This window comes from Oncorhynchus tshawytscha, linkage group LG01 (genome assembly GCF_018296145.1).
Source record: "Oncorhynchus tshawytscha isolate Ot180627B linkage group LG01, Otsh_v2.0, whole genome shotgun sequence".
Lineage (NCBI taxonomy): Eukaryota > Metazoa > Chordata > Actinopteri > Salmoniformes > Salmonidae > Oncorhynchus > Oncorhynchus tshawytscha.
In genome coordinates, this window is record NC_056429.1 from 32,774,740 (window position 1) to 32,798,080 (window position 23,341).

The following is a 23,341-nucleotide window of genomic DNA, read 5'->3' on the forward strand; positions in this document are numbered from 1 at the left end:
AATGTACAAAATCAAATGGCAAAATGATCCTTGGTATGATTGTCTTAACCATTCCACATAGCTTATTAGACTGTTTGCCTGCTGCAGTCTTGGAGAAATTACCAGTTTACCTGATGATATCGACAGCTCTGTTGTAAACTTTTTCGGCATCAGAGGTCAAAAAGACCTGTGTTTTTCACTGCCTCCTCCGGGCTCGCTACCCATCCAAAGGAGAGTAAATCTCAGAGCTGATTCACTTTTCTGACAATAATTTATAAATTATGCACGACATGTGTTTGAATTGCGAAAGGCTTTCCATTAACTCCGATTAAGATTTCATAGTGATGCTTGAGAGAATGCTAGCAATATCCCCAGCTCATTTGAATGAAATTTTTATCAGTGCTTTTTTCTGTAGTAGTACACTCCTATTGGGATGACTGTGAATGTGAAGGTTGGCTTTGGACATGAACTCTCCTCAACCTGACTGTGTTTCAAATGCCATCATATTCCCTAATTAGTGCACTATTTCTGACCAGGGCCCATATGGCTCTGGTCAAAAGTAGAGCACAATAGCGAAAAGGTTGTTGTTTGGGACGCAACCCCTGACTGCCAGTGTCTCCCGACGTTTCAATATTTGATGGGCTCCAGCTAACTCAGCCGTGATATTCCAGCTGCAGAGATTTAACTCTAATGTAAAAATGTTGAACGGATGAAAACTGGGATGTCATAAGTAATACATCTATTCCAAGTGGGGGCAAGGCTACCATCCGCACACAGACAAAAAAAAAGAGGAGGGACAGAACAGAGGGAGAAAAAGAAAAGTATTTAAGACAGAACATCTTAGCCACTCTCTTTCTTCTCCTTTAAGCCCCCAAAATGAAATGACTTGAAGCTAAAGGGCTCATCTATAATCCCCCCCTCCACCACCACCCTAACCCCTCCAGCTTCCCAGGTCTTCAATTGACCCTTAATTTTGACCACTCTGTCCTCCTTTTTGTGCAGCCATCAATAAAAAGGGTCCCATAATGCCCTTCTCCTGAATAAATGGGCATCACACTACTTACATTTTGTCGGCCAAATCCATTTATTCGAGGCTCTCGCCCCTTTTCCCCCTTTCTTTTCTTTCTTTCTCAGCATCCAAGCGGATTGCAAAACATTTGGAAAATCTGTGTATTCAGTGCTAGTGTCCTGATGCATTCTGCCCCGGGATCTGAGAGAGGTCAGATAAGATGGGTCTGATGAACTTTCACTTTTTCTCCCTCTCCTGGCCGCTTCCCAAATGGCACCTTATTCCCTACATAGAGCACTACTTTTGACCAGGGCCAATAGGGCTGTGGTCAAAAGTAGTGCACTATGAGGGAATAGGATGCCATTCGGGACACAATCTATAGCTGTCTCCCTTGAGCTATATGTTGTCCAGCGAGTGCGGAGGAGACTGTTGGTAATGGCCCTGCTAACAAAGCACTCTTTATGCCCGAGAAGCAAAGGAGAAGTGTTGTGTTGCCAGGGGGCAAGAGGTGGAAGAAACACTTTTAGTACATAGCAGTGTATCGCTTTTTTTTTCTCCATTCCATTACACACTGAGTATACAAAGCATCAAGAACACCTGCTCTTTCCACGACATAGACTGACCAGGTAAATACAGGTGAAAGCTATGATTGCTTATTGATGTCACTTGTTAAATCCACTTCAATCAGTGTAGATCAAGGGGAAGATACAGGTTAACGAAGGATGTTTATGCCTTGAGACAATTAAGACATGGAAGGTGTTCTTAATGTTTGCTATACTCAGTGTACAAGTGGGCTCAGCTCAAAATATTTGTCTTGACAGTAGTTTAGCATCCCTCATTCTTTCCCTCCCCTACGCCCAGTAAAAAGTTTCAACCAAAGATGCCCTCTTACTTTGCGTGGTTGTATCTTTACAGTCACAGGGCCCCTTCTTCACCAATGGTTCTTACAATCCTCATTTGTTTGTCGCAAACTTTGACTGGTGTTCCAGGGAAAAGGGGACTTGAACTTTATGTATCTAAGTCTAAGCGGAGCATACACTCAGAGAAGTGTGTTTTCTATAGTGGCATAAGCTTTCCTCTCACTGCATTTATGGGGTTTTATTATCAATAATAACATTGTTCCTCTGGGAACTGGAGGCTAAGTATGCCCCCTAGCACTCAAGCTCTTTTACACAGAGAGAGAGACTACCCTACAGTCTAGCTAACATAATAAAGTCCTTGAAGTCTCTGTGTGTATATCAAATGGCACCCTATTCCCTATATCGTGCACTACTTTTGACCAGGGACCATTAAAAGGGTATGTAGGGAATAGGGTGCCTTTTGGGATGAATTCTCTCTCTACTTCTAACTCCCTGATAAGACATGTACTACTACAATACAGTCTGATGGGTATCTTTTAGAGCAGATTAATCGATAATAAGAGAACGTTTCATCTCCATAAATGCTTGGATTGACATTTCAGAAATTAACATACTATATGCAGGCCAGGCCAGTACAAACTATATGGTTGAAATGCTTCACTATTGGTAGTTATTTACATTGTATGGTACACTCAAATAAATACTCACAGCCATGACCCTGCTAGAAAATCTAGAAACATCCAAATTCTGGCCAGGCTGTTGCCATATTTTATGTCAGATATTAGTGCACCTAAAAGATTAAAAGTTTCTATGCTATTTGGTTTTCTCTCTTTTAAAACCATGCACATATCCAGATATAGATAAAAAAAATGGACAGTTCGTTAAAATAATAGCAGGTTGATAATATCGTTGTCATAGCTATTAAAAGCTATTGTGCTAAACGTTTTACCGGCCCCTCCTTTCCTGTGTACTGAGAACAGCTGAAGATGAGAACCGTATTTGATGCTCTACTTTGAAGGCATTTGAAAAGGCCGGATGTTAAAGATTCAAGTGCTGCTACAGTTTATGTCTATGAAATCTATTAAGAGAGCTTGAGTACGCTCCTATCTCTTAGTCTACCTCTCTCACCGCTCTCGTCAATACTCCAGAGTACTACCTGTCAAAACCATTTGAGGGTTTTTATTAACAAGGCATCCATGCCTCTAATTCTAGCTGCAGCTTTTTAAAACATCTTAACATCTTAACTCTGGGACTACTTTAAAATCGGATTACCTCAGAATGATGGTGATATATATTATTTTATGTGATATACAGTACCATATATATTTTTGGCTACAATGTCTATCAATCTATTTACAAATGTTTCATTAAAAGCTAGCAAACCCTGAAAGGCATGTAAGTTTATTTGAGTTGGCTGCCAATAAATTGGTCTATCTTGCCATCTAACAGGGGAGGAAGGGGGTGAAAGAGAGAGGCCAGGCCGTGTGAGTGAATGTCCAGGTCGGCCTCTCTCTCTCTCTCTCTGTATGACACCCTTGTTATTTAAAAGTCATTTCCTTCATTAACAGGGAAGGACACTCATCTCCTCTGGGAACAGACCAAGGCAGACAGCACAGATCACAGCTCCAGGGGCTAGCAGAACAGGCACATGCTGCTCAACTATCAATAACTTCAGCTAATTGTATGCTTTGTAATTAGAAGCATAATCAATTACCAAATCGTTTGTGCTTTGTCCTGCTGCTATCCCTTATGAGGGAAAATTACAATGAGATTAGGAGAAGAAAAAATAATTAAACTCTATTGTGTGGTACATTTTCTACCAATAATTGGTATGTGTGTTAGTTGGAAATGAATAATAATCAACACCCGTTTTTACTGTGAAAATTACACAGTGGGATTAATATAATGGAGCTAGAACAGAAACTTGATCGTTTGACCTCTACATTGTCAAACTGCAAACAATGTGCTTAATCCTCATCTGTCCCTTCCTATCTTAATTAATCCTAATAGACTATTGATGCAGAGGCAACTGTTAGGCTTTGTAATTAGTATTGCAATTTAGACCGGATAATCTGGGAGGGCATCCCAATTACTCCAGAGGAAATAGAAAACTGTGACAAGATACTTGTGAAACGATCATTACAAAAACAGATTTTTTTTCATGTTATTATCCCATGCATACATCATACACTCCACCGAACAAGGAAGAAAGAAATAAAATCAGAGCCGTCTTTTGAATAGTTCAAAGCCGGTTTATTTAATTGATTGCAGCTATCAATAGGAAACCAATCTGTTAAAATGTCTATGCCTATATAATCTGACCTGATTCTACAGCTGTCATAATGAGTGAGAAATCTGCCATCCATGTTCTTTTACTCTAATCTGGCCAGTGCATTTACATGCCTTTGTGTTTCCACGTTGATAGGGCAATAAATAAAATATATGTTAATAGGATCTTAATTGTTTGACAACAGACGCTTGACAAGGCTGTGGGAGAGAGGAGGGTTGTGGGTTGTCAGTGATATGAAATGTGTGTATGGCCAGTCAGTCAGTCTGTGAGGAGTTAGGTGAGCAGCATAGCCCAGAGCCAAGCATATGGTCCCCTTTCCAGGCTTAAACTGTACCACATAATGGGCTGCTAGAGCCTGCTGTTAATTTTTTTTTTTATTATTAGTGATGTCACCAACTCCTTTGTCTCCCTCTAAGACAATGGCTGCCGTCTTGCTTTGCGCTTCTTGCTTTTGCTCAGATGATAATCCACAGAGTAAAATGTGATCTTTATGAGATAATCAGTTTTTCAGCGAAGAGGATATCCCCAAATAGAGTGGGAAATCTATACCTCAGTTGATTTGTGTGTATCTGCACTGTGCCCAAATCACTCACAAACACACGGTTCATATATTTTTTTTTAATGATCACAAACATTATTTGCCAGCATAGAAAGCACCCCGTAAATTTAATTTAGGTTAATTTTGACAGTGAATGCGTGCTAATTCATTCTTGCAAATCAGCCACTTAAAGTTAATTAGAAATGACTTAATCTTAAAGTGAGTGAAGTCTGCCATGTGCTTACAGTATGTGATCTATTGGGGACACGGGATTATGAAGAATCCATTTAGAAATAAAGCTGTTGTCATTTGTCAGTTAAGCTACTGGTGTATCTGGGAAGAATACTGTATGATATTGAAACAAACACAACACAGCAACACTGATGCAATTTATATTGTGTCGACACATGCCCGCACTCGTGCACACACACACACGTATACACACACACACACACACTATCACAGCAACTATATTAGTTACTCCTCAAGTTCAAACTCCAGGGTCAGGCGCTTCATTTACCAATAAAATTATCTATATAATTTGAAAACAAATTAAAAACAAATTAGATCTACATGAATGGCACTATTTGGTTTCTCTGCAGTAATTATTCATGATAGAAGTAATTTCCTCCGATGGATTGAGACCGACTCATTGAGCAGATGATCAGCAGCATTAAACAGGTCGAGGCCATGGGTGTTGTTTTCTTTAAAACTGCTTCTGGATGTGGCAGCTAGCGAAGTGCGGCCTGGCTGTACGGCGGTTGAGTGGGTGTGGGTTATTTCTGTGGCAGCTGCATGTTGCCCATGCAAGCGGCCTGAGGGAGGCAGCAGTGAACAAATATGAGCTCAGCAGTGAGCAGCTAGTCACTCTCTCTCCGAGTGCTGGGCACTTTAAAAGGCCATTTACATAGAGAAATCTAATTACCTCAATGATAGAATAGAGCATTTCATCTGTCTGCATCCCAAGTGCCAACCTATTCTCACTCTTGTGCACTGCTTTTGACCAGAGCCAATAGGGCTCTGTCAAAGGTAGTGCACAGTTGTGATATTTGTGACGCAGCTTCAGTCTTAAGAACATATTATTAAGAAAAAAAATGCTTTTATGTAGTTTTAGATGAGCGTGGCTTATTGAACAGAGGATTCAAGCTTGTAAACAATTCAGTCCTCCTTTTTAATTATGTTCTTCCAACCACAGATTAAAAAGAAAAGAACATTGATTTGTTTGTGTCGTGGGAGATCAGGTCTGGTCTTTTGACAGAGAATAGAAACCAAGGAGGGGACTCTTTCAGTCAATTGTGAAGGAACAAAGTCACTCCATCACTTTTGGCTATAGAGGAAGTAAAAAGATTGGATAGCCTTGCTCATTCCTGGAACCTTTCTCCCTAATGGTGTTGAGTCTATGCTGGTCCCAATAGTCACCCTATTCCCTTTACAGCACACTACTTTTGATGAAAGCCCTTTGGGCTTTGGTCAAAAGTAGTGCACTATAGTGGGAATAGTGCCATTTGAGACGGAATCTTTAACTTGGCTTAGTCCAGACTTACTGCAGGCTAACTGGGTATTAAGGTGATTACCTCATAGTGAATCACATCTTTATTTTCCCATCAGGACTACGACAAAAAGTACGCATGATATCATCATTAGATTGGCTTATCAGCAACATAACTGTAACTTTCGACTAAAAGACATTGGGGGAAAAAAATCACAAGATGATGCCTCTTATAATTTTTATAATAATATTGAATATGTAAAATAATTATTGGGACAGGTCAAATTACGTTAATTATCCAGATAAGTACATATTTTTCTATGAATGATCACCCATGTACTGACCTTTGCTCTTTACACTTGTTTGATGTATCTATTACTCTAAACATGAGTTATGGTCATGGTGACATCTGAGAGGATATTATGTGTGATGGACACAACCATAGAATTAGGAATTAGAATACCAGAATGGACATGAACCTTCTCATGATGTTATGAAATGTCAGCACTTTTGGTCAGGGAGTGCTGTAAGATATTGTGTAAAACAATGTATTTGAAGAATGCCTCTGCACTGTATGTTTGTTAGCTAGCTAGCCAGTAAGTTTTAGAGGTATGGTTCCATTATTTCTTTTCCAATTAACTGCCAATAGGCCAACATTCCATTCAAGCAATGTAGTCCATCCACAGCCATACACTGGTTGAAATCAGTTGATGATATTATTTAGCCAAGTTGTAAAGGAAGTTGATTCTCAAAATGCTATATCCACCAAGTTTTCCACATGTGTTTTTTCATGAGAAATGATTGCGTATGGGTACTTTCATGTGTGTGTAAAATATCACTGTTCTCAGATGTTTTGTTCATATATTTTAGATGTATATGAAAATATGTGGAGGCTGCTGAGGAAAGGATGGCTCAAAATAATGTCTGGAAAGGAGTGAATGGAATGGCATCAAACACATGGTACCAATGTGTTTATTGTATTTGATATCATGCCAATAATTCCACTCCAGCCGTTACCACGTGCCTGTCCTCCCCAATTAAGGTGTCACCAACCTCATGTGATGAAAATGTGTGGGTTTTTTTTGCAAATGGATATGCAGCGTTCTGGAATGAAACTTTTAAAAAGCAACAAGAACTGACTTTGTGTCATATAATAGCACTCACAGCTTTCCAATAAGAAAACAAACAGAAATTTATGATCTGTTTCAAATATTTTAGAGGCTATTTATACAGAAAATGTATATAAAATCTGTATTTATAAGCGTATGACAATATTTTAAGTTGACAATAATACAATTACACAATTTTTGATATATCAAGTGCCTTACTTTTATTTTCATACATAAGTAAAATAAGGAAATGAGAACTGTAAAAATAATCCTGTTGTTTTTACGGTAGTTTACTGGCAGGCTGTAAATTACAGTAAAAAATATACAGTATGTTACTATAAATTCCAAAGAAACTTTGGTTTAACAGTACATTACTGTAAAGTTGACAGTTCACCCACATTCATTCCAATTAGCCTGGTTTGGATTTCACCCTGACCACATTGGTTGCCATTTTCCCTCATTCTGGAACTTCGAGGGTTTATGAGATAGCCCCTATAATAATGTGTGTGTGCTCACTCTCGCACAAGCCTTTGTGTGTCTTCGCATCATTTATGCCTCTCTACCCTTTGTTACATTATAGCAATTTTCAGTACCACACCAATTTCAGTCTCCACAATGTCCAGGATGTTTTTTTCATTACATCAAGTGTTTCCAATTCGCCCTTATTTCATGACAAGATTAGGGCTTTCTGAAAATAACTCCTGGAAATGTCTGCTTGCGGCAGCTTTTTGTTCCCTCTCTGCCTGAAATGATAGGTAATTGTAGTCACTCCATGAAGATTTTTTAGCTCTGACCTTTCCTACCTAATAATATATAAATTGAGGGAGAGCAGATTGCCAGGCTGAACCCCTTACTCTCTCACCTGCATCTCAATCTCAGATGACGGCACGGAGGATGTTCTCGCCGAGGGTTTCCGAAACTCGGTCCTGGGACCTCCCCTGCACTTTTTGTTTTGTTGCCCTAGCACTACACAGCTTATACAAATAATTAAAGCTCGATGAGTTGGTTATTTGAATCCGCTGTGTAGTGCCAGGGAAAACACCAAAACATGCACCATTTTGATATTGTTGTTTTGCGGTGCAGTGTAACGTTTCTTCCCTGGCAATTATACCTCCATTAGTTTTAGGCTACTGCCTATACTACTTTTTTTTTTTTACCAGAGCCCATAGGGCTCTAAAGTACTGCACTACAGGGAATAGTGTTCCATTTGGGACCCAGGATTACTGCTGTGAAATTAGGATTCCATGCACAGGACAGGACCCTTGTTCTAGCTTCAAAATAGATTCCCAATTTTTTAAACTCCTGAGCAAAAAAATTGCCCTTCTTTTATCGTCACAGTCTTGAAATAACAGCCAAAAGCTCCCAATCCTGTAAACCTTCAGGACCACACTCCCTCGACAAGTTTCACACCTCCACTGACAACGAACTGTGCTTCTCCTCACTAAATTGGAAACCACAAAAGGACAATGCTGCCGTAGTGAGACTCTCCTCCAAATAACCTTTTCACAAAAACACAAAAAGGTACTGTAACAATTGTTCTCTGTGTCCTTCAAGTAAATCCTGATTCTTTAAAAGTAAAAATAAAAATGCTCTGTGTTTTGTCAACACAGATATATTAAAACGAATTGATTCATGTCATTTTTCTTTTCTTTCACTTTATAATGGACAGTTGTGTTATATTTAGTGCTGTACATGGAAAATGATATGCATCCACATTCATGGTGTCTATTTGCGATCTGCAGCAGCCTGTGGATTGTGTTAGCGGTCCAGACCTTGTGTGGCATGCTGGCCCTTTGAATAGTATATTGGCAAACCAGCATGTCTCCAGTATATCTCTAGGCATAACGAGTTCACAATGGAACACTATACCAAGGTGACTCCACAGCTATCTGTACACACAAACAAACTCTACAGCTATCGACCAGGGTGCCTATAACCAGCGAGGGACCCTTGTAAAGGGTGCCGTACATCCACTACTTCTTTAAAGCAGTTTGAAGTTGGGTCTCTCAGCTCAGACAATGCAGGGCTGTGCGACTCAAAGCCTCTGCAGGAAGGAAAGACTATGTACCCCTGACTCCATCCATGGACACGCTGTGTGGTAGATTGGTACATTGCTCATTTCCATCTCCTGTTCCGGCTCCCTGTAAACTTTATCTTTCTTTACCAAACTCTAATTAGAGTTCCGCTTTCCTCCACTACCACCAGACTCCCTTCCTGACACATGGGTCTGTCCACAGCAACGGCGACAACAACGATAGCAAAACCAGGCAGATACAGATACATACACTACCTGCTAACGTCTCACAGACACACTGCAGGCTATTTTCATTCTTACTTGGTTCAAAGAACGTGTAAGAAACTGACAATGATTCTCAGAAACACAAAAAGTATTCAGGAGAGAACTCAAAGTTAACTTGATTCTACTTTAAATGAATAAAAATTAACAACGTGTATTCAGTCTATTGTGTTATTACCAGTACCTGAGAGTTCAGATCTATTTTCACACTAACTTTTCATGTATTAAAATGATCACACAACCACAGATTTTTAAGTCTGTCTCAACGTCAACAGGTCTATAGTTGCCTGTGTGCTTCACTCACTCTTACATTCCTCCACCCTAACCCACCAGCGGATGTAATCTGGATAACTCATTATTTCTACTATTCCTGTCTGGGGGGCCTTTCAGTCCCTGTAATGAGGCATTAGAAACTACACACTAAATTACTGAGCTTTCACAAGGCACATTTTTTAACACAGGGGCTGAAAGCCGATCGTATATGTTAATCATTTTATAACGTTGCAACCTGGGGCTACAGCCACACCTCTGAACTAAGAGCTTACAGAAATCCCGGTCTCTCTCTGCTAGGACATTGGTTGTTACGTTTTTCTGACCAAGCAGCAGAAAATCCAATTATTAGCCACAACCCAATTACTTTCCCCTCCGACTCAGTGGCTCAAATCCAAGGTCGGATTTGTGGATTAGCTTGCAAGGTTTACGGGGTAGCTTCCTAAAAAAGGAAAGCAACAATGTTGAATTCCCCCCTTGGCTGCTTGCCTGCACTCTTCCGGGATTTGGAGTCAGAGGGCAACATAATCATCAAGGACAGGGGTGATGAGGGATGGAGAGAGAGGGAGAGATGGCGGGGAAGAAAAGTGAAGAAGAGAAGAGAGAGGGAAAGAGGAGAGGGGAGAGAGATAGTGACATACAGAGGGAGGAAGGAGAGAGGGAGTTTGCACTGCATCCACCCTGGCAGTGAAGATGTCTCTACATACTGTATGTACACATAGGAACATATCCAGTGACATTGGAGTCATCCAATCACATACTACTCACATCTGTATGATGACAACACTATAGGCCTCCATTAAGGGCTGGCATCGTCCTTTCCCCCCTGGGCAGTCAATTTGCAAGTACTTTGTAAAGTATGGATCTGTCCTATGCTCTCCAGTCCAAAACAAAGGCATAAGGACCCCAGGTCAAAGGTGAAGTGAGCCAACTATTGTGTTTGATAATGCTGTGGGTTTGGAGAAGGAAAGAAAGAAGGAAAAAAGGAAAGAAAGAAGGAAAGAAAGAAAGGAGATAGAGATGTAAGAAGAGAGAAGGGTCTGTCTGTGGACAGCAGATCAGTGTAAACTGGGGTCAGGAAGCCAAGCAGGGCCTGTCAAGGGAGTCTAGGCCACTAGTAAAGTCATATCGACTCGGCAGCCACATGTAATGCTGAGAGTCACTTTGAGGCCAGACGACACTCCATTTGTAAGTCAATCATAGAGGGGAGATGAAGTGTGTGCGTGCGCGTGCTTGTCTGTGTGTGTGTCTATTTTTAAGGGGGTTGTCACTTTCACCTCTAGAGGACCGCATTGGACATTGACCTCTGCACCAAGATCATCCTCTTTGACCCCTGGCTACTCCTCTGACAGATTGCCTGACAGGGCAGTTATTTGAACACAGACTCGGTTCAAAGGTGGTATTGACACAAGCTATTGAATTATTGAATATCAAGGTCTCACTATGTTAAGATGCTGCCAATAAATGTTACTGCTATACACATCATTATGTTGCCCTGGTAAATCTACACAAACTATTCTCATAACAGGGATAGAGCCATACCTCAGGGAATAAATGTGTATTTGTTGGTGTCGTATGTATTATCTAGATGTGCAAATTTGTCCTTTAAAGACATCCTCCAGCAATTTTGGAACTTTTACTGTTGAAAAGTGATATTCAAAGTACAAATACAGTAAAGGGTCAAATATATATACATTTTCAGCAAAATAGTGGTTTTTAGACACAACGGCAAACTTCAAGGAGTAGCGCATTCAAGGAGCTGGTCTGACGGGAATTTGTGATGTCATCAGCCCCTTTCTTGAGGAGCAATAGAGAACAAAAGTGGAAAGGCCAACCCCACACTTGTGCTGTGTCATGATTTACCTGGACCACCTATTGAGATGTGCCTTTTATAAAGTAAATCAGGTGTTAAATGAGGTACAAAGGAGACTGGAGTGTCATTTTAACGATAAAAAAAAGTACTATATTATCTCATCTCATCTTATGTTATTGCATTTAAAAGCTGAATTACACACAAGTAATTAAACAAGTAAACAAAGACAGTTAATAAATCAGGAAGTCAGGATGGGAGCTAAAGCAGTTCGTTCTGGTAGTATCTGTAACGATGTTCATCTGAGGAAGAGGAGTAGACCAAAGCGCAGCGTGGTACGTGTTCATATTTTCTTTAACAAACTGAACAGTAAAAGAATGAATTAAAACCGAAACAGTCCCGTATGGTGCAAACACTGAAACGGAAAACAACTACCCACAAACCATAGTGGGAAAACAGGCTGCCTAAGTATGGTTCTCAATCAGAGACAACGATTGACAGCTGCCTCTGATTGGGAACCATACCAGGACAAACACCTAGAAATATAACACACAGAATCAAAACATAGAATGCCCACCCCAACTCACGCCCTGACCAAACTAAAATAGAGACATAAAAAAGGAACTAAGGTCAGGACGTGACAGCATCAATGGCCTGAGTAGTAGGAGGCAGCATCGTAGCTACAGGGATGAAGGATGATGTTCACATCTAGGGGGAATCATGGGTCAGGATCAGACCGGGCTGGATTCCTTTAGCAGTGCACCTCAATGTCCCTAACTTCCACAGCCTTCTGTAGCATAGCCCCTTGACTTTGTAGCTACTCCTCCACTACCAACAAGTAGCACCCACCTGGGTGATGCCCCAGCAGCCATTAGAGCCAGAAAGCTCACCACTCATCAGTAATCCAGAGTAAGCTATTACAGTCCTATTACAAGCCTCTGTAATCACTGCAAGCCATCTCCAAATACAATACCATTCAAAAGTTTGGGGTCACTTAGAAATGTCCTTGTTTTTGAAAGAAAAGCACATATTTTGTCCATTAAAATAACATCAAATTGATCAGAAATACAGTGTCGACATTGTTAATGTTGTCAATGACTATTGTAGCTGGAAAAATATGATTTTTAATGGAATATCTACATAGGCGCACAGAGGCCCAGTATCAGCAACCATCACTCCTGTGTTCCAATGGTACGTTGTGTTAGCTAATCCAAGTTGATCATTTTAAAAGGCTAATTGATCATTAGAAATGATTTTGCAATTATGTTAGCACAGCTGAAAACTGTTGTCCTGATTAAAGAAGCAATAAATCTGGCCTTCTTTAGACTAGTTGAATATCTGGAGCATCAGCATTTGTGGGTTTGATTACAGACTCAAAATGGCAAGAAGCAAAGAACTTTCTTCTGAAACTCGTCAGTCTATTCTTGTTCTGAGAAATGAAGGCTATTACTTGCGAGAAATTGCCAATAAATGGAAGATCTCGTACAACGCTGTGTACTATTCCCTTCACAGAACAGCGCAAACTGGCTGTAACCAGAATAGAAAGATGAGTGGGAGGCCCTGGTGCACAATTGAGCAAGATGACAAGTACATTAGAGTGTCTAGTTTGAGAAACAGACACCTTACAAGTCCTCAACAGGCAGCTTCATTAAATAGTACTCGCAAACCACCAGTCTCAATGTCAACAGTGAAGAGGCGACTCCGGAATGCTTGCCTTCTAGGCAAAGTTCCTCTATCCAGTGTCTTTTGCCCATCATAATCTTTTCTTTTTATTGGCCAATCTGAGATATGGCTTTTTCTTTGCATCTCTGCCTAGAAGGCCAGCATCCCGGATTTGCCTCTTCGCTGTTGACATTGAGACTGGTGGTTTGCGGGTACTATTTAATGAAGCTGCCAGTTGAGGACTTGTGAGGCATGTTTCTCAAACAAGACACTCTAATGTACTTGTCCTCTTGCTCAGTAGTATGCTGCAATGTTTTTAAGAGATAAAATGCACTGTTAGATTCATGAATTTCCCAGCTAACTATCAGGAAATTATATTTAGCGATTAGCCAATGGTTTTTGTGTTACCACTTCCTCTGATAAATCATAGCAAAAATAGAGGGTGTCCACCCACTCTGCCCAGGGTGGGTGAAAACGTGCTTTGGTGATGAAATGTCACTTCCTTATCTTGTAAAATACATTTTACCAAGACAGATATATCCAAAAATTATTTTATAACCAAATACATAGAATAATAAGCACCAACCTCTGTTGCCAGAGCGGTGCAGCTTTCTTGCCACAACTTTTGAGGATGTTACATGTTGTGGTTGTCGTCTTCAAAGTTGTTACCCCGGGTTGCAAAAAGATAAATTAGCATGACACGAGCTGAATTAAATGTAAACGGCTTTGATAATGAAAAGCTTGCAGTACGCTCAGTGCTCCGTTGACATTTCACAGAGATATGTTTGTTTTTGTGAGAAGTCCTCGGAAAAGAATAGGAATTTCGCATTAGTCCAAAAAGTGTATACTAAATATGAAAATATTACACATCATGTCTCAAAATCGATATCTGACTTACCGCTATAATGTCCTGCGGATTCGAGAAGAAAGATGACGAGTTCAACAGGAAAGCCTAGCTGACGTGATGCTGTGCAATTTTCCTTATGCTTGACCACTTTTTTTCTCTGGCCTCCAATGATTTAGTCACCCTAATTTTGGCCATCATACAAGGGTAAAAACCAATAACTTTTGAACGGACTATGATAGAGAATGAGGTTTGGCCCATTGGTTTTCTTAGAGGATTATCTACACATTTAAGGGGTAGGAAGCATGATTTTTTACTCACCAAAGTAACACAGTGTGGTCAAAGACTTAGTAACTTAGTTATAGTCCCGATTTGCTTACCTATAACTACAAACATAGTTATGTATTTGTGTTTTTTAACTTATTTCCAGATATCTTTGAAACTACCCACAATGCACTATTTCTCTACGTCATATGTGACTAGTTTCAGGAAACTAGAACATAAATTTGAGCATAAACATTTATTTTTCATCAATATGCATTTTTTTGGCAGAGATGTCTTCTGGAACATGTTAACTTTCATTTGCCTTAATAATAAACTTATATTCCATCCATAAAAATATAAATAAAATTGTTAATTTACAAGCCTAGTTGGTCGAGCCATGGAAAAAGTGGCAACCTTCCCACTAGCCATGATTGGCTGAGATAATGGATGGGCTGGACATGCCGGGTGTCACGTCCTGACCCTAGTTCCTTTTTTATGTCTCTGTTTTAGTTTGGTCACGGCGTGAGTTGGGATGGGCATTCTATGTTTTCTAGTCAAGATTTTGTATTTCTATGTGTTTGGCGTGGTATGGTTCCCAATCAGAGGCAGCTGGCAATCGTTGTCTCTGATTGAGAACCATACTTAGGTAGCCTGTTCCCACCTGTGTTTGTGGGTAGTTGTTTTCTGTCTTTGTGTGTCTGCACCAGACAGAACTGGTTCGTTTGTTCCACTTAGTTGTTTTTTTGTTCTAGTGTTCAGTTTCTTTATTAAATCTACCATGAACACGTACCACGCTGCACTTTGATCCTCTTCACCTTCCTCCACCTATGACAACCGTTACAGAACTACTCACCAAAAAAGGACCAAGCAGCGTGGTCACCAGGAGCAGCGTGGAATGGACTCATGGACATGGGAGGAGATCCTGGCTGGAAGGGATCGCCTCCCATGGGAACAGGTGGAGGCAGCCAGGAGAGCGGAGCCAGTACTTTGAGGGAACACGGCTGGCAAGGAAGCCCGAGAGGCAGCCCCAAAAAATTCTTGGGGGGGCCTGAGCCAACTCCCTGTGCTTACCGTGGCGAGAGGTTTACTGGGCAGGCACCGTGTTATGCCGTGAGGCACAAGGTGTCCCCAGTGTGCAGGCATAGCCCGGTGCGCTACATCGCAGCTCCTCGTATTGGCCGGGCTAGAGTGAGCATCGAGCCAGGAGCTATGAAGCCGGCTCAGCGCATCTGGTCTCCAGTGCGTATCCTCGGCCCAGGTTATATGGCACCAGCCCTACGCACGGTGTCCCCGGTTCGCCAGCACAGCCCAGTGTGGTCTGTTCCACCCTGCCGCACTTGCTGGGCTACGGGGAGTGTCCGGCCAGGACAGGTTGTGCAGGCTCGGTGCTCGAGACCTCCAGTGCGCCTCCACGGTCCGGTCCACTTGGTGCCTCCTCCACGCACCAGTCCTCATGTGGCAGCCCCACGCACCAGGCTGTCTCTCCGTCTCTCCCTCCAGGTGCCCCCGCCTGTCCAGCACTTTCAGAGTCTCCCTCCTGTCCAGCGCTTTCAGAGTCTCCCTCCTGTCCAGCGCTTCCAGAGTCTCCCTCCTGTCCAGCGCTTCCAGAGTCTCCCTCCTGTCCAGCGCTTCCAGAGTCTCCTTCCTGTCCAGCGCTTCCAGAGCCTCCCTCCTGTCCAGCGCTTCCAGAGCCTCCCTCCTGTCCAGCGCTTCCAGAGCCGCCCTCCTGTCCAGCGCTTCCAGAGCCTCCCTCCTGTCCAGCGCTTCTAGAGCCTCCCTCATGTCCAGCGCTTCCAGAGCCTCCCTCCTGTCCAGCGCTTCCAGAGCCTCCCTCCAGTCAGGAGCTGCCAGAGCCGCCCGTCAGTCATGAGCTGCCAGAGCCGCCCGTCAGTCAGGAGCTGCCAGAGCCGCCCGTCACTGCGGCGCTGCCAGAGCCGCCCTTCACTCCGGCGCTGCCAGAGCCGCCCTTCACTCCCGGACGCTGCCAGAGCCGCCCTTCACTCCGGCGCTGCCAGAGTCGCCCGTCTATTCGGGGCCCGCTGAAAGGGTCCCCAGTCCGGGGTCGGCGGCAAGGGTCGCCGCTCCAAAGGCACCACCTAAGTGGGCCCAGACTAAGGTGGAACGGGGTCCACGTCCCGCGCCAGAGCCGCCACTGCGGACAGATGCCCACCCAGACCCTCCCCTATAGGTCTAGGTTTTGCGGCCGGAGTCCGCACCTTTGGGGGTACTGTCACGTCCTGACCTTAGTTCCTTTTTTATGTCTCTGTCTTTGTTTGGTCAGGGCGTGAGTTGGGATGGGCATTCTATGTTTTGTAGTCTAGGTTTTGTATTTCTATGTGTTTGGCCTGGTATGGTTCCCAATCAGAGGCATTTGGAAATCGTTGTCTCTGATTGAGGACCATACTTAGGGAGCTTGTTCCCACCTGTGTTTGTGGGTAGATGTTTTCTGTCTGGTGTAGACACACAAAGACAGAACTGTTTTGTTCTGCTTTGTTGTTTTGTTTGTTTGTTCTAGTGTTCAATTTCTTTATTAAATCTACCATGAACACGTACCACACTGCACCTTGGTCCTCTTCACCTTCTTCCACCTATGACAACCGTTACACCGTGAAATGAGTTTGGATTGGTCTGCCATGTAGCATGCTTCTGTCTATAACGTGAGCTGTTCAGTATGTGTCGACAGTCCTTTCTACTGCACCATTTCTGAAATATATAACATTAGCCATCGAGAACTACAAAAGTTTTGCTACTTTTCTCAACAACATTGATGCACTGAATTTAGTAGGCGCTATCAACAGATTAGTTGTAAAAAGTGATGGGCTACACGGTCAGTGTGAACCGTAGTGACTTGACACAACGCTGGCCAAAAGATGTAGTTACAAACTAAATTGAATGAAATGGTTCCAGTCTGCCATGAAGCATTCATCCATGTATATGGGTAAGAGTCTAGCTACATTTTCAGAAATAAGTTTCTACTTTTGTCAAGTAGTTTTTAATTGCAAGTTACTGTTAGTTAGCTTGCTTACTCACTATAAATTGTTACATGTATGATCTGTGTAGTAATATTATTCGAATCAGAAGTCCATTTGCATTGCTAGTTATAGCCTAATGTTCGCTAGCTAACATTGAACCTAGTTTATTAGCTTTAACTACTTGCAGATTCGTACTACAGCTTTGAAAATGCTTGTATTTGTTGTAGTATGAGTTGGGATTACGCTGGTTCCTTGTTTAGCTACCTAGCTACATGTCTAAACAAGAGACTCCATATAGGTCAGATCATTACATGACCCATCAAATTAGCCAGGTGTGTCTGGAGGGGATTACGGCCATCTATTGTATTTCATGAATATGTGTACGGGGAGTGAATATTCATGAATATGTGTACTTTTAGTCAGTTAGGTAACAACCAAAGCAAGGCTAGATAATATAACATATTATCAGAAATATACAGTAAGCTATAGTACATAATATTACTTGTATTATGTAATACATGAAAGCTCGTATTTATAAATACATTAAGAGTTAGGCAAATATATTAGTCTTCGACGTGATTGATCCCCCAAGGGGAAAAAATGACCTAAGCCTAATGACCTAAAAATTACATTCACAATATAGCATAGTAAAATAATAAATAATTGCTGTGAAAAAATAGACAGAAAATAGAATAGACAGTAAAATAGACAGTAAATGGATGTTGACCGAAGATTATACCTAAATACTGATTTGGCATGTTTGGATTATAATTAATATATTTTCTACATTTCCCCCACTCCAAATCTCAATTTTCTAGCACCCAGGGCCCAGGATGAGCCTTATCCCATTGAGAGACCTTCTCGGATAGTCTCTTTACCTCTACAGTCTGAAGTGCGGGTCGCATCACCTGCATTGGGACCAACTGGACCGTGTCATAAAGACAAACAGGTGCAATTTCTAATGCCAAATACAAGAAGCGTTGGTGAGTCATCATTTTATATTTCTGCCCTAGTTACTTTGGATGTGATATTATGCTTGCTTTGTCTTCTCATATGTCACGTTTATACTGCTCACCTCACCTCATGACCAGGCAGTTACAGTGAAAAATCTGTCAATACCAACTGAGCAGATATCATAACAACTGAGCAGATTTAATTTGTGCACATACTGAAATATGTCTAGGATGGCAAGCGATCAACAGTATGGCACAGTCCCAGTTTGTGCAATGCACATTAATTGGAGAACATGAAGAGATGAACCTGGGTTAGGAGGAGGAGAACGAGGACATCCATGGTGATGGAGAGGACATGGAGGATGAGGACAACATCCCAGCTGAGGATTCAGAAGATGACATTGTTTGCCCTACAGCGTCTGTAAAAATGTCTGACATTATAATAATGTCTGACATAGTATATTTATTCACTATCAGCTAGCCTGAGGATTCAGCCAGTCCGGATGAGAAAATACATTTATTGTGTTCCAGTACCAACTGATGAAGCTTTTCCAAGTCTGTCTTGGGTGTGGTGCGGCGGGTTCAGGGACTACGTCAGCAGTGAGAGGAACAGCGCTCTACATCATGCAGATCTGCAAGTCGTGCAAACATGTGAGAGAATGGTCCAGCCAGCTTATCTAGAGGGTGCCACCAGGAAATCTAGTCCCTTCTGCTGCCATATTGGTGTCAGGTTGTATGCCGACCAAAGTCCTCCAAATGCTCGGCATGATCGGAGTGGCAACTATTCATTGCAGCACATTCTTCCGTCACCAGCATTAACCACCTTGAGCCAGCAGTCCTCAACACATGGGATGTCGAGCAGAGTGGCACCAACTAACCCCTCAAGGAAATGGGTGGAGATCTGGTCTTAGCAGCAGATGGAAGGAGTGATATTGCACTTCCTGCCGAAGCACACTGCCTTTCTCCTACAAGGGAATGCATGCAAGGTTAGTAAAGTCATTTCAAAATAATATATTTTTTCTAACTACTGAAATGGTCATTATTACAGTCAAGTGTATCAAAGCCCTTTCCATTGTTTGTGTCTATCAATATTCAGCAACCCATCAAATGTATCCTATGCTTATTTTTTTATCATTTATTTTTATTTGAGATCATACCTTGCAGACTTGCATTAGAATGACTGCAGTGGATGGATGCAGGCAGTGAGAAAAGACTAGCTGCTCAGGTACTCCCTCTCCTTCCCAAAGACAAAGAAGGGTGGATGCACAATTTGGCCAGTGAAGACCAAACCCACCTATGGTAAAAAAATATATATATTCTATCAAGTCAAAATATATGAATGTTTATTTTTTATTAGTCTGCCAATATTGTTGACATGCCTGTTTATGATTTGTGTCTTTACATACCATGTTGGCAAAATAGTGAACGTTTATTAGTGGTGCGTGTGTAAAATCACTGGGGAAGACAAAAAAAGCTATATTACAACCTGTGTTGTGATAATTGCGTTGTTTACTCTATGACCTGTTTATTCATATGCCATGTGACCGTGATGTATAGGTCTAAAGGCCAAGACAATAAGAAGACACAGTGGCAGAATAAATTCAACTATACCTTTGTTCTATCACAAAACCAGATAGCAACCTCTGTCCAGTGTGTGTGCGCATTTGTGCAAGTAGAAAAACATGTTGACTCACCCTACTTGTAGAGAAATGCCAATGCCATCCTTCTCTTTCATGTTGACAAAACGGTCTATTACTCTGTTATACAGAACAGGCTTGAATTTCTTGTTGTCCTATGCTACCTGGCCAAAATGCTTGCCCACTAGCCTAACTTCCATTCATGGGCAAAATTGTCTAGCTAACATTAGCCTTCTACATCTAGCTACATATTAATCTTCCATCCTCTCAGGCCAGGGGCTCAACAATGTATGAATTAATGGTTTGATCAGAATCGCCATTATAATCACGGGCCATTGCAGACAATTAAGTAAAACCCCAAGTCCCAATCCCCATCTACATCCATGGCTAATTTAGGAAAGGGACAATTTTTACCACCGGAGGACAACACAACGAGTTGCAACAATTCAAGTTTTTCTGTCAATGCTCTCAATGGGATTTGATAGGAGCTACACCAAATCTAAGCTGGCTTCCCTTGGTGTGTCAGGACCATTCACAGTTTAGCTCAACACTGACTGGCTAATTCTTTAGACTTTTTTTGTCAAGGGAAGCCACGCTCACTGGCCACACTCTCTGGCCACGCTCACTGGCCACGCTCACTGGCTTCCCTTGCCTTCAATGCTATGGGCTGCAACAATGTCATACTCGTTTGGACCAGACAGCATCAGATGGATGGTCTGCACGTAGAAAGCCAGAGGGATGCTGTTTCACTCTGTCGGATGCTTTCTCCTGTGAGATACATGCCGCAATACTCCCTAAATACTTGGTCCTTCATGAGAAGTTGAAACTCGCTTCAGAATGGTGGAGCTGATTCCAGGATCCTGGGGTCTGACTCCCATGAAGGACTAGGCATTTAGGGAGTATATAATGTAAAGTGTAGGGCTTTTCTTACATGCGGGTGGCTCTCCTCGTGCCTCAGCTTCTCCGGCCTGCTCTGTAATGGCTTGAGACAGTACTCATGCAGTAAGTATTGTTATTGTCTCATTGGTAATATGTTGTGTCATAATGATTCAAAGTATGTGTGACAATTCGAGTAACATTATTTATATTTCTGTCTTTCTCCCTCTCTTCCTCTAGGAACCTGAATACCACCACAGTTCAACATCAGCCTTCTAATGTCAAGCTGCCATCGACACACATCCAGCCCTAAGCTGATTCCTGTCCGTCTGCTAGGGTAGAGCAGTAACTGTCACTAGGGTTTTGTAACACAAAGTTGTTCCCTTGTACTCTCTGCCCTTGTTTACTTCCCATTACTGAGTTGAGATAATTTGATACGTTTAAGCAGCAGTTTGAGCCTGTAACAGCCTAACTAAACACCTATACACCCGCCCGAGGTCTATGTTCATCGGACCTGGCTCGTTGGCGATCCTCAACAAAGCGTGGCACGTCTCTGCTGCTGCCGGCAAGCTTTCAGAGTGGAACTCAATCATCCATAAAGAAAAGTATTGCATTTCACGATGGAATTGTTATTCAAATCAAATCAAATTCATTCATGTAGCACTTCGTACATCAGCTGATATCTCAAAGTGCTGTACAGAAACCCAGCCTAAAACCCCAAACAGCAAGCAATGCAGGTGTAGAAGCACGGTGGCTAGGAAAAATTCCCTAGAAAGGCCAAAACCTAGGAAGAAACCTAGAGAGGAACCAGGCGATGAGGGGTGGCCAGTCCTCTTCTGGCTGTGCTGGGTGGAGATTATAACAGAACATGGACAAGATGTTCAAATGTTCATAAATGACCAGCATGGTCAAATAATAATCACAGGCAGAACAGTTGAAACGGGAGCACCAGCACGGCCAGGTGGAGTGGGGACAGCTAGGAGTCATCATGCCAGGTAGTCCTGAGGCATGGCCCTAGGGCTCAGGTCCTCAGAGAGAGAGAGAGAGGGAGAGAGAGCGAGAGAGCGAGAGAGCGAGAGAGAGAGAGAGCGAGAGAGCGAGAGAGCGAGAGAGAGAGAGAGAGCATACTTAAATTCACACAGGACACTGGATAAGACAGGAGAAGTACTCCAGATATAACAAACTGACCCTAGCCCCCCGACACATATACTACTGCAGCATAAATACTGGAGGCTGAGACAGGAGGGGTCAGGAGACACTGTGGCCCCATCCGATGATACCCCCGGCCAGGGCCAAACAGGAAGGCTATAACCCCACCCACTTTGCCAAAGCACAGCCCCCACACCACTAGAGGAATATCTTCAACCACCAACTTACCATCCTGAGACAAGGCAGAGTATAGCCCACAAAGATCTCGTCAACCCAGACAGGAAGATCACATCAGTGACTCAACCCACTCAAGTGACGCACCCCTCCTAGGGACGGCATGAAAGAGCACCAGTAAGCCAGTGACTCAGCCCCTGTAATAGGGTTAGAGGCAGAGAATCCCAGTGGAAAGAGGGGAAAGGGCCAGGCAGAGACAACAAGGGCGGTTTGTTGCTCCAGAGCCTTTCCGTTTACCTTCACACTCCTGGGCCAGACTACAGTCAATCATACGACCCACTGAAGAGATGAGTCTTCAGTAAAGACTTAAAGGTTGAGACAGTGTTTGTGTCTCTCACATGGGTAGGCAGACCATTCCATAAAAATGGAGCTCTATAGGAGAAAGCCCTGCCTCCAGCTGTTTGCTTAGAAATTCTAGGGACAATTGGGAGGCCTACTGCTTTGTGAATGTAGCGTATGTGTAGGAATGTACGGCAGGACCAAATCAGAGAGATAGGTAGGAGCAAGCCCACGTAATGCTTTGTAGGTTGGCAGTAAAACCTTGAAATCAGCCCTTGCCTTGACAGGAAGCCAGTGTAGGGAGGCTAGCACTGGAATAATATGATCAAATGTTTTGGTTCTAGTCAGGATTCTAGCAGCCGTATTTAGCACTAACTGAAGTTTATTTAGCGCTTTATCCGGGTAGCTGGAAAGTAGTGCATTGCAGTAGTCGGACCTAGAAGTAACAAAAGCATGGATAAATTTTTCTGCATCATTTTTGGACAGAAAGTTTCTGATTTTTGCAATGTTACGTAGATGGAAAAAAGCTGTCCTTGAAACAGTCTTGATATGTTCGTCAAAAGAGAGATCAGTGTCCAGAGGAACTCCGAGGTCCTTCACAGTTTTATTTGAGATGACTGTACAACCATTAAGATTAATTGTCAGATTCAACAGAAGATCTCTTTGTTTCTTGGGACCTAGAACAAGCATTTCTGGTTTTTCCGAGTTTAAAAGTAGAACATTTGCAGCCATCCACTTCCTTATGTCTGAAACACAGGCTTCTAGCGAGTGCAATTTTGGGGCTTCATCATGTTTCATTGAAATGTACAGCTGTGTGTCAA